The following is an 8474-nucleotide window of genomic DNA, read 5'->3' as shown; positions in this document are numbered from 1 at the left end:
AAACAGCGGTACATCAACTCTTTAATCCAATGAAGGCTAAAAAGGCAAATAAATGCCACCGGATCCAATGGATTATCAGGTTAGGATCCTAAGACATCGTATAGTCATCGCTTTTTCAACCTTCTTAGGATACAACTTTTCCTACTTTGTGATCACCAATAGTCTTAGGATATTACTGATCCCGATGGCGAGCGGATTCAGAGAAAGGATCTGACACTGCAAGAAGTAGAGTTGTGCCTATAATCTAGCACAGGGTTCCCCATCCCCAGTCCTCAAGGCCCACCAACAGATCATGTTTTCAGGATTTCCTTAGTATTGCTCAGGTGATAATTGCTTCACCTGTGCAATACAAAGGAAATCCTGAAAACATGATCTGTTGGTGGGCCTTGAGGACTGGAGTTGGGGAACCGTGAACTAGCACAACTCAGCAAGGTGAGCCGAGAATCCTCCAAGCGTGATGGGAACAGCTGGACAATATAGAGAATCTGATAATGTATGGAGCTGTTCACATGTCCATCTTTTTTATGGATCAGGATTGGCGTATAAATGCCAAGAATCACACTTTTTGTGCATCTACAACTTGCGCAAACATTTTGCACTGTTTCAAGTTGTTTTACAGCAGAAAACTGACGTATTGCTTGTTTAATTGGATCCTACACAAAGAAGCAGAGTTGATTTACTCTTCTTTTAACACCTGATATAGAGCGATATGCAGTTAGACCTTCCAAACTTCCATAAGTCTGGTGATTCCCATTTATATCATTGCCAAATGTTTGAAATCACAACCTAAAATAACAACTGGGAGCTCATGGAGACCAATCCCATTAACAGACCGACTGTCAGTTCTTACACAGTGTCAGTCATAACAGGAGATAGTCTTCCTAGTGCTAGTTCATACTCAGGATTGAAACAATTTAGGTACACACAGAAAAGGAGATGATGTCTGTGGAAGTTCCCACCATTCTTCATGGTCCGAGTGGTTTAGTCCACTCGAGTTGAAGTTTTCCAGTAGCCCTCTCACATGTAGCGCTCATTTCTTTCTTTATAGCAGGGGTGGGGAACCTCTTTTCTGTAAAGTGTCATTTGAATATTTATACCATCAGTCTTGAGCCATACAAAATTATCAACTCAAAAATGTTCCTCTATAATTAGTCAAATAATTAATTCAGTCGCCCATAATATGATAGCTTCTTCTATATGATGATGTGTGTTAGGTGGTATGGATGACGTTGCTACTCACAAGTGCTTTTCCATGTGTACGTCAGATTGGAGGGACTCCTTATGATGGGAAGTTTTGTAAGGAACGTGCAACAATAAGTTGTTCTGAACGCAGATGTGTAGTTCACTGCATGTCTCAGAGTAGGGAATTCATTGTGGTTCCTGTAACGATTACAAAACACAATATGTGGGAGGTTTGCTGTATATATCACATAGAATACACTGAGACTGCTGTATATACGGTACATCACATAGGAGACACTGAGACTGCTCTGTATACATCAAATGGGTTACAGTGAGACTGCCATGTACATCACATAGGAGAATCTGCGACTCTTGCATAAATCACATGTGCCACGGTCTTCATTAGTGAATACTGTGTATGAACGCAATTCATAAGATTCAAAGAACCAGCAAACAGAAAAACGGGGCTTGCAAGCCAACACCGAATGACTTTGTCCAGAAAATTCCCCACCCTTGCACTACAGATACCATAGCTAGCAGATTAAAATTTGTCTCAATGTATTGTTGCTTGGTGAGTGTTCCATTGTTGCCATCTGTGGCTCTCACAAAAAAAAAAAAACACAGGATCAAAACAGCATATAAAAGTCTATGGGAGGATTGTTATTCTGCCAACTGGTTTAGCGGAAACAAACATTCTAAAGGGCAAATATGAGTATGACTGATGCGAATAGTCTATGTAGGGGAAGAAATAAGCACTACTTGTGAATGCCCACTTGTTAGCGCTCAATCTGAGGAATCAGGCCACTGGGGCGTTGGAAGGAAGCTGGAGGCTGACACTGTGCACGCTACTAAAGATCGAGAAATTAATACTCCCTGCCTTGCATGAACATAGTCCCGGCGAGCAGCACAGTGAGTATTCCGGCAGCTGTCCTCCAGCTTGTAAGTAGTGCATGATGTCACTGCCATGCGCTGATTACAAGCATAAAGCAGCTGCTGACATCTGAAAAAGACGCTGCAAGGGAGCGCAGGGAAGGTAAGTGTAATGTTTTGTTTTTCTGATTGGTCCATGCAGGGGTGGATTAAGGGTAACCAGGGCCCCGGGCTGTTCAGACTCTGTGGGTCCCCCCGATCATGTGATGGGGTTAGGAAGTCACTAGTTTTCATGCTAGTATGTTTGAAAGTAGCTTGAAGGAGGACGCTTTTTATGTTATTCACTGATAACACCAGTAATCACTGTTTACCACGTCCAGGAGGAACGGGCTGCGCTGATATTTTCAACTATTAAGATTATCCTGCATTACAGCAGCATTCTGACCATTTGATTACTGGTGTTATCAGTGAATAACATAAAAAGTGTCCTCCTTCAAGCTACTTTCAAACATACTAGCACGTAACTGATGAAGGTCTATATCGACCAAAACGTTTTCTGGTACTACAATAAACTGCCTCACCAAGCATTAAGTTGAGTGCCAGGTTTTCATTTTATCATATATGGTTTGGGAACCTAACTTGGCACCACTACAGTAGTGCACACGGTGTTTTCTAGTTTTCATGACGCATACAGTGTGTCTATGGGCGGGAAGGGGTTAAATACTGAGGTAAAAAACTCAGCAAATACACAACATGTGCACGAGGCCTCACAAATGCTGAGGTAAAAAACACCAAATACTCAGTGTGTCCATGAGGCCTCACAAATACTGATCAACAAACTCACCAAATACTCAGCGTGTGCATGAGGCCTTATAAATACTGAGATAAAAGCTCACCAAACACTCAGCGTGTGCACGAGGCCTTACAAATGCTGGAAGGCTTCCACCCAACATCTAGTCCTGACTCACCTGTACCTAACATCGAAACCAGTTAGTAGTCTGCAATCACTTGCTGACCTGGACCCATGACCTGTCAGGCAAGTTACTTCACATGAGTCACACAGAGGCTTCTGTTTCATGAACTTCCCCAGATAGAAGAAGCAGCCTATGATGTGCAGCCTGTGGCCAGATACACAGCAAGAGACGCTCCTCGTTACAGGCTGTGCCCAACATGGCAGCAGAGGGGTTAATGCCACAGACAAGTCACCGTCTCCTCACACACTGGACACGACGCTGCATCTGACAACAAACAAGCGCACAATGCGCAATGTTAGTCATGTCCCAGATGTTCAGCCTGTGGAGGACCAAGGGGGGACAAAAAAGATCCTAGGATTGGAACAGGAGCATGGGAAAGTGGACAGCGGTCGGAGGGGCAGGGTTTATATAGGGGTCGGAGTAAGTAAATTTAAATATATATATATAATATATAAAGCTCAAGTGTGTGTATGTATGTATGTATGTATGTCCGGGATTGGCATCCGCACCGTCGCAGCTACAGCCTCAAAATTTGGCACAGTCACACGTCTGGACCCCGAGAGTGTCCTAGGCAATGTTGTGAGGCGAAATTTTAACCCCGCACGTTCCAATTCACCAAACAATTTTGCCCCTATCTACATAATGGGGAAAAAGTGTGTGTATATCAAGCCCCGCCCCTCATTATGATGTCATAATGGTTGCCATGGCGACGCTGATGTCATCATAGGTTGCAAGCCCCGCCGCTCATTATGATGTCATAATGGATGACTATGGGATGGAGGATGTGTGATGGGTATATGGGCACTGGACTATGGGATGGAGGATATATATATATATATATATATATATATATATATATACACACATATACACACACATTACTACATGCAGGCAGCGCACACATGCACAATCCTCAGGTTGTATAACTTTCAACTGGTCAAAACATTTCTCTCAGTAGTGTGACGTCCGCCTGCGGGTCTGGGCTGCAGCCAGGCAACACCCCGAGAAACACTGATACCCTTTACCCCTATACAGGGATCTGGATTTATAGCAGAGCCCAGGAGGCGCTGTCTGAATAGGAGCAGTGACCAGAGCAGGACGGTCGCCAGAAAGGTGTTCCAATACAGGACACAAACGTGGAGATATGCGAGTCTAAACCAGTCGGGCAGCAATGGTACAAAAACGGTAGACAGAAGCAGAGTCAGATTCAGGCCGAGAGTCATAAACCAGGAGAGTAGCAGAGGTACAGAATCGTTAGGCAGAAGCAGAGTCAGATTCAGGCCGAGAGTCATAAACCAGGAGAGTAGCAGAGGTACAGAATCGTTAGGCAGAAGGAGAGTCAGAAGTCCAGGCCAAAGTCAGTCAGTCAGTCAGAAAGCAATTCACACAGTAACACACAGGGGAACCAAGAATATATCCGGCGGCTTGCAAGACCAGTCCCAAGGTATTTCAGGGATCAGGTCACCCCTCATAGGTTCCTGGACTGATGATGTCATCAGTACCGCCCCCAGGACCAGGCCAGATGGAGATGCAGTAACCTCTTGATGACTGACAGAGGGGTGGAGCCTGCGTCCACCAGATGCCTGCGCAGGTGCCCTTACTCTGTCAGCACCATAACTCCCGGGCGAGCCATGGCGCCTCCTAGTGACCGCGACAGGAGCAGCAGACCCAGAATTTAACGGCGACGTGACAGACCGGCGCCTCCTAGAGGCTAAAGCCGGGACAGTAGGCTCTGAGCCTGACGTGACAGAACCACGGCCCTGTCCAGTGGCCGAGGCAGGAACAGCCGTCCCTGAGTCTGACGATAAAGTGGCGGTCCGGCGCCTCCTAGAGGCCGCGACCGCAACAGCAGGCCCTAAGTCTGGCGGAAACGTGACAAGTAGGCCAAGAAAGAAATGTGGCAGGAATAAAGTACACCTCATAGTAACTTATGTGTGAGGCAGAGGTGACAAGACCCGCAGTCTCGTGCCCACCTTACTAGAGGTGCCCACTGCCCATATAACAAGGTTGATGGAAACAGAAGACTTCCACTATGATGATTGGCTACCGGCCGTCTGTGTATGGACACCTTCCCAGAGAAACGGTTAAATCCTGGCTACAATGTAACAATGTTACGACCCCTCAGTGGCACCGGCTACTACTGACCCCAGGACCTCCCCACCAGCCACTATGGAGATGACTGGACTCCTTGTATAATGCTATTCCACACTGAGGTACCTCCATAACTCGGCTGAGATACACCCTAGAAGAGTATCGCAAGAAGTATCCCAGCTTGAAGTGCGTGAACTTGCAGCTACCGCCCCCCTGAGCAGCACGGAGCAGCCAGGTCTTACCTGTACCCCCGGCAGCCCCAGGGACTGACTCAACCTGCTGTACACCGGATCCCTCTGCACAGCCCTGGCCTTGCGCTCCACACAGAGGCGGGGATCCCCTCTCCATGCTAGTCTGGGAGCAGCAGAGATTTCAGGGGGCAGAGAGTTTGGCAGCAGGAAGAGATTTGCTGTATTACTGAGCTTGTGATGATGATTTCCGGCTGTGGAGAGGACATGTATGACAGCTAGTCCTGGCCGCTGCTCGCTGTCATCTCTGCGCTGCTGCTTGATCACACAAAACTAGACCAGGAAACAAGGAGAGAGAGTTAGGCTACGTACACACATGCGGATTTTTCGCACAATTTTCTGTGGCAATTCCGCAACTCCCTGCTGCGGGATATACGCAAAAAATTTGCATGCTGATTGACAGGTTGGTTACACTCATGAACCATAGTGTTTGACAAGTGTGACCAACTTTTTAGCTATGAGGCAGCCTATGCAGCATCAGTAGTAAAAGATATATAATATTAAAAATAATTTTAAGAAAATTGTGATATTCTCACCTTCCGGCGTCCCCCGCAGCGTTCCCGATCATCGCGATGCTCCCGGCAGCTCCCGTTCCCAGTGATGCCTTGCGCGACAATGACCTCTTTAGATGTACCATCACGCGAGACCGCTACGTCATCACAGGTCATTGTCGCGCAAGGCATCACTGGGAACATCGCTGAGGCCTGGGGATGCCAGAAGGTGAGAATATCAACGATTTTTTATTTTAATTCTTTTTTTTTTTTTTTACCAGGGATATGGTACCCAGAGCCTGGAAAACAGTCTCCTTTCCTCCAGACCCTGGGTACTATCCACACATTTTCCGCAAAAAGAATGAGCCTGCTGCGTATTTTTCTGCGATGCGATTTAGCAACGTAAAAAATACGCAGCATTAGCACAGCATGTGCGGAATGCCATTTAATACAATGGCTTGCTTATTCTATGCCTTTAGTTTTCGCGGCAAAATCGCATAAAATACTCGGGAATTTCAGACGTGTGCACACAGCCTAAAGAAACATTAGGCAGCCACTCCCCGCCTGCTCCTATCTCTTCCCCTCTCATAGCTCCTCCTGGTAACTGCCTGCACCCATGGCCCTGCTGTTATGTGCCAGGGGTTACATGGGGGGGGGGGGACATAGAACATCTATTATACTTTGTACACTCCAGCTGACTTTCTGCCACAGCGAGGCTAATGGCTGCCACCAATTGCAGAGGCCCAGGGGTGGCTGCAGCATCTATAAACCCCCCACCCACAGGGGCAGACCCTGCACCTCAGCATTGCACAGACAGGGTGCCAGCGGTGCCTAGGTGAGTGCATGTGCTGCGTGGCCACCACTGCTCTCTCCATACCTCCTGCATGCACACTCTTCGGGGTGCCCGGCGCAGAGCTGCCAACCTAATGGGCAGCTGTCTGCAGCCCTGGGAGCCCGAACGTGTCTGGAGCAATGCACCAGTGCAGCCCCTGCATCCTGCACTGGTCAGAGGGTGAGAGGTGTGCACCCAACCTGGGGTTGTCTTCAATGTGCTCAATCAGCTCGGCCAGGGTGGTAAAGTGGAGTCCACAGCCTCCGAAGCGGCAGGCATTGGAGTAGGAGGCAGCAGCAATGCCTGTCAATCAGTGGCGTAACTACAAAGTTATGAGCCCCGGTGCGAACTTTCAAATGGGGCCCCCCCCCATGCCAAAATACACACATCTCTGCTCCGTACACACGCGGCTGTACTCCATCCAAAATTGTACACACATAGCTCTGCTACATCCCACCCTGTAAACCTCTCCTGACCTCACACAGAAACTTACCTCATCCAGCACCATGATGACAATCGGCAGCACAGCAGAGTTCTGCACACAAGGAGGTGATCATGTGACCCCTGACCTCATCACAGGTCCTGTGCTTACAGAAGATAACAGCCTGCGCCCCTGTCTGTCTTCATGGTGTAATCATTGAGGTTCCGGTCCGATGGGGCTGAGAGTGGGGAGCTAGACAGAAATGGAGGGAGAGAGGAGGATGGAGAGAGCGAGAGGGGGAGGAGGCAGCACAGGCGTTGGGAGCAGAGGAGCCGGCTGTATGGCGCAGCTGACAGGAGGGGGCAGCCGGGGCAGAGGAGGGGGCAGCCGGGGCAGAGGAGGGGGCAGCACAACCTCCACAGCTGGACGGACAGCTTCAGAGTCCAGACCAGTGGCAGATTATAATTGGGCAATTGATCCTGGGCTGGTGGCCCCTCCACACCACTGGGCTACTGCCCAGATTGACCTCATTATAATCCGCCACTGGGTCCATGCATACAAGAATGCTATTAAAAGAGAAGTTAATATTCATTACCTTCCACATCAGTGGGTGTGGAATGCAGTTTATATTCATTTATCTTTAGCATTGGCCACAGGAATTAGCTGCAGCCACCTATTCCAGTGACCTGCTGCTGGTCCCCCAACTCCCCACCACAGCCAGAGCAGGTACCTCAGGACTATAAGATAAACCCCCCCCTTTTCCTCCATTTTTTGGGGAGGGAAAAAAAGCACATCTTATAGTCCAAAAGATATGGAGTGTTCTGTAAATGCACTAAATACTTGTCAGGGTACCTTTTACATCAGTTACTATGTCAATGGTGCGTGGCATGGAGTTAATCAGCCTGTGGCACTGCTGAGGTGTTATGGAAACCCAGGTTGCTTTGATAGCAGCCTTCAGCTCGTCTGCATTGTTGGGTTTGGTGTCATCTTTCTCTTGACAATACCACATAGATTCTCTATGGGGTTAAGGTCAGGCAAGTTTTCTGGCCAATCAAGCACAATAATACTGTTTTTAAACCTGTTATTGGTACTGTTGGCAGTGTGGAGAGGTGCCACGTCCAGCTGGAGAATGAAATTTACATCTCCATAAAGCTTGTTGGCAGAGGGAAGCATGAAGTGCTCTAAAATTTCCTGGTAGACGGCTGCGCTGACTTTGGTCTTCTTAAAACACAGTGGACCTACACCAGCAGATGACATACCATCACTGAGAATCCACTGCAGGTGTGGCTCCTTTGGAAGCCTATCAAGATGTGTGTCTTACAAAGGCACCACACCTATAGTGAATTTGCCACTACTCTAGGCTAC

The 8474-nt window shown here is 48.0% G+C and overlaps 1 long non-coding RNA gene across 1 annotated transcript; it reads right to left on the bottom strand.

Annotated features, from left to right (window-relative positions):
* Positions 1 to 394: 394 nt before the first annotated feature.
* Positions 395 to 5632, bottom strand: LOC141047878 (uncharacterized). Its single transcript, XR_012219921.1, has 3 exons — positions 5360 to 5632; positions 1241 to 1380; positions 395 to 1069 (listed from the first exon to the last, which is right to left on the bottom strand). It is a non-coding gene; the product is annotated as an uncharacterized lncRNA (long non-coding RNA).
* Positions 5633 to 8474: the final 2842 nt, after the last annotated feature.

The sequence above is a fragment of the Dendrobates tinctorius genome, unplaced genomic scaffold (genome assembly GCF_039654945.1).
Source record: "Dendrobates tinctorius isolate UK_male_01 unplaced genomic scaffold, ASM3965494v1 ptg000129l, whole genome shotgun sequence".
Taxonomy (NCBI): domain Eukaryota; kingdom Metazoa; phylum Chordata; class Amphibia; order Anura; family Dendrobatidae; genus Dendrobates; species Dendrobates tinctorius.
The sequence above is the reverse complement of the archived record's forward strand: the minus strand, read 5'-3'. Positions and strand labels throughout refer to the sequence as shown.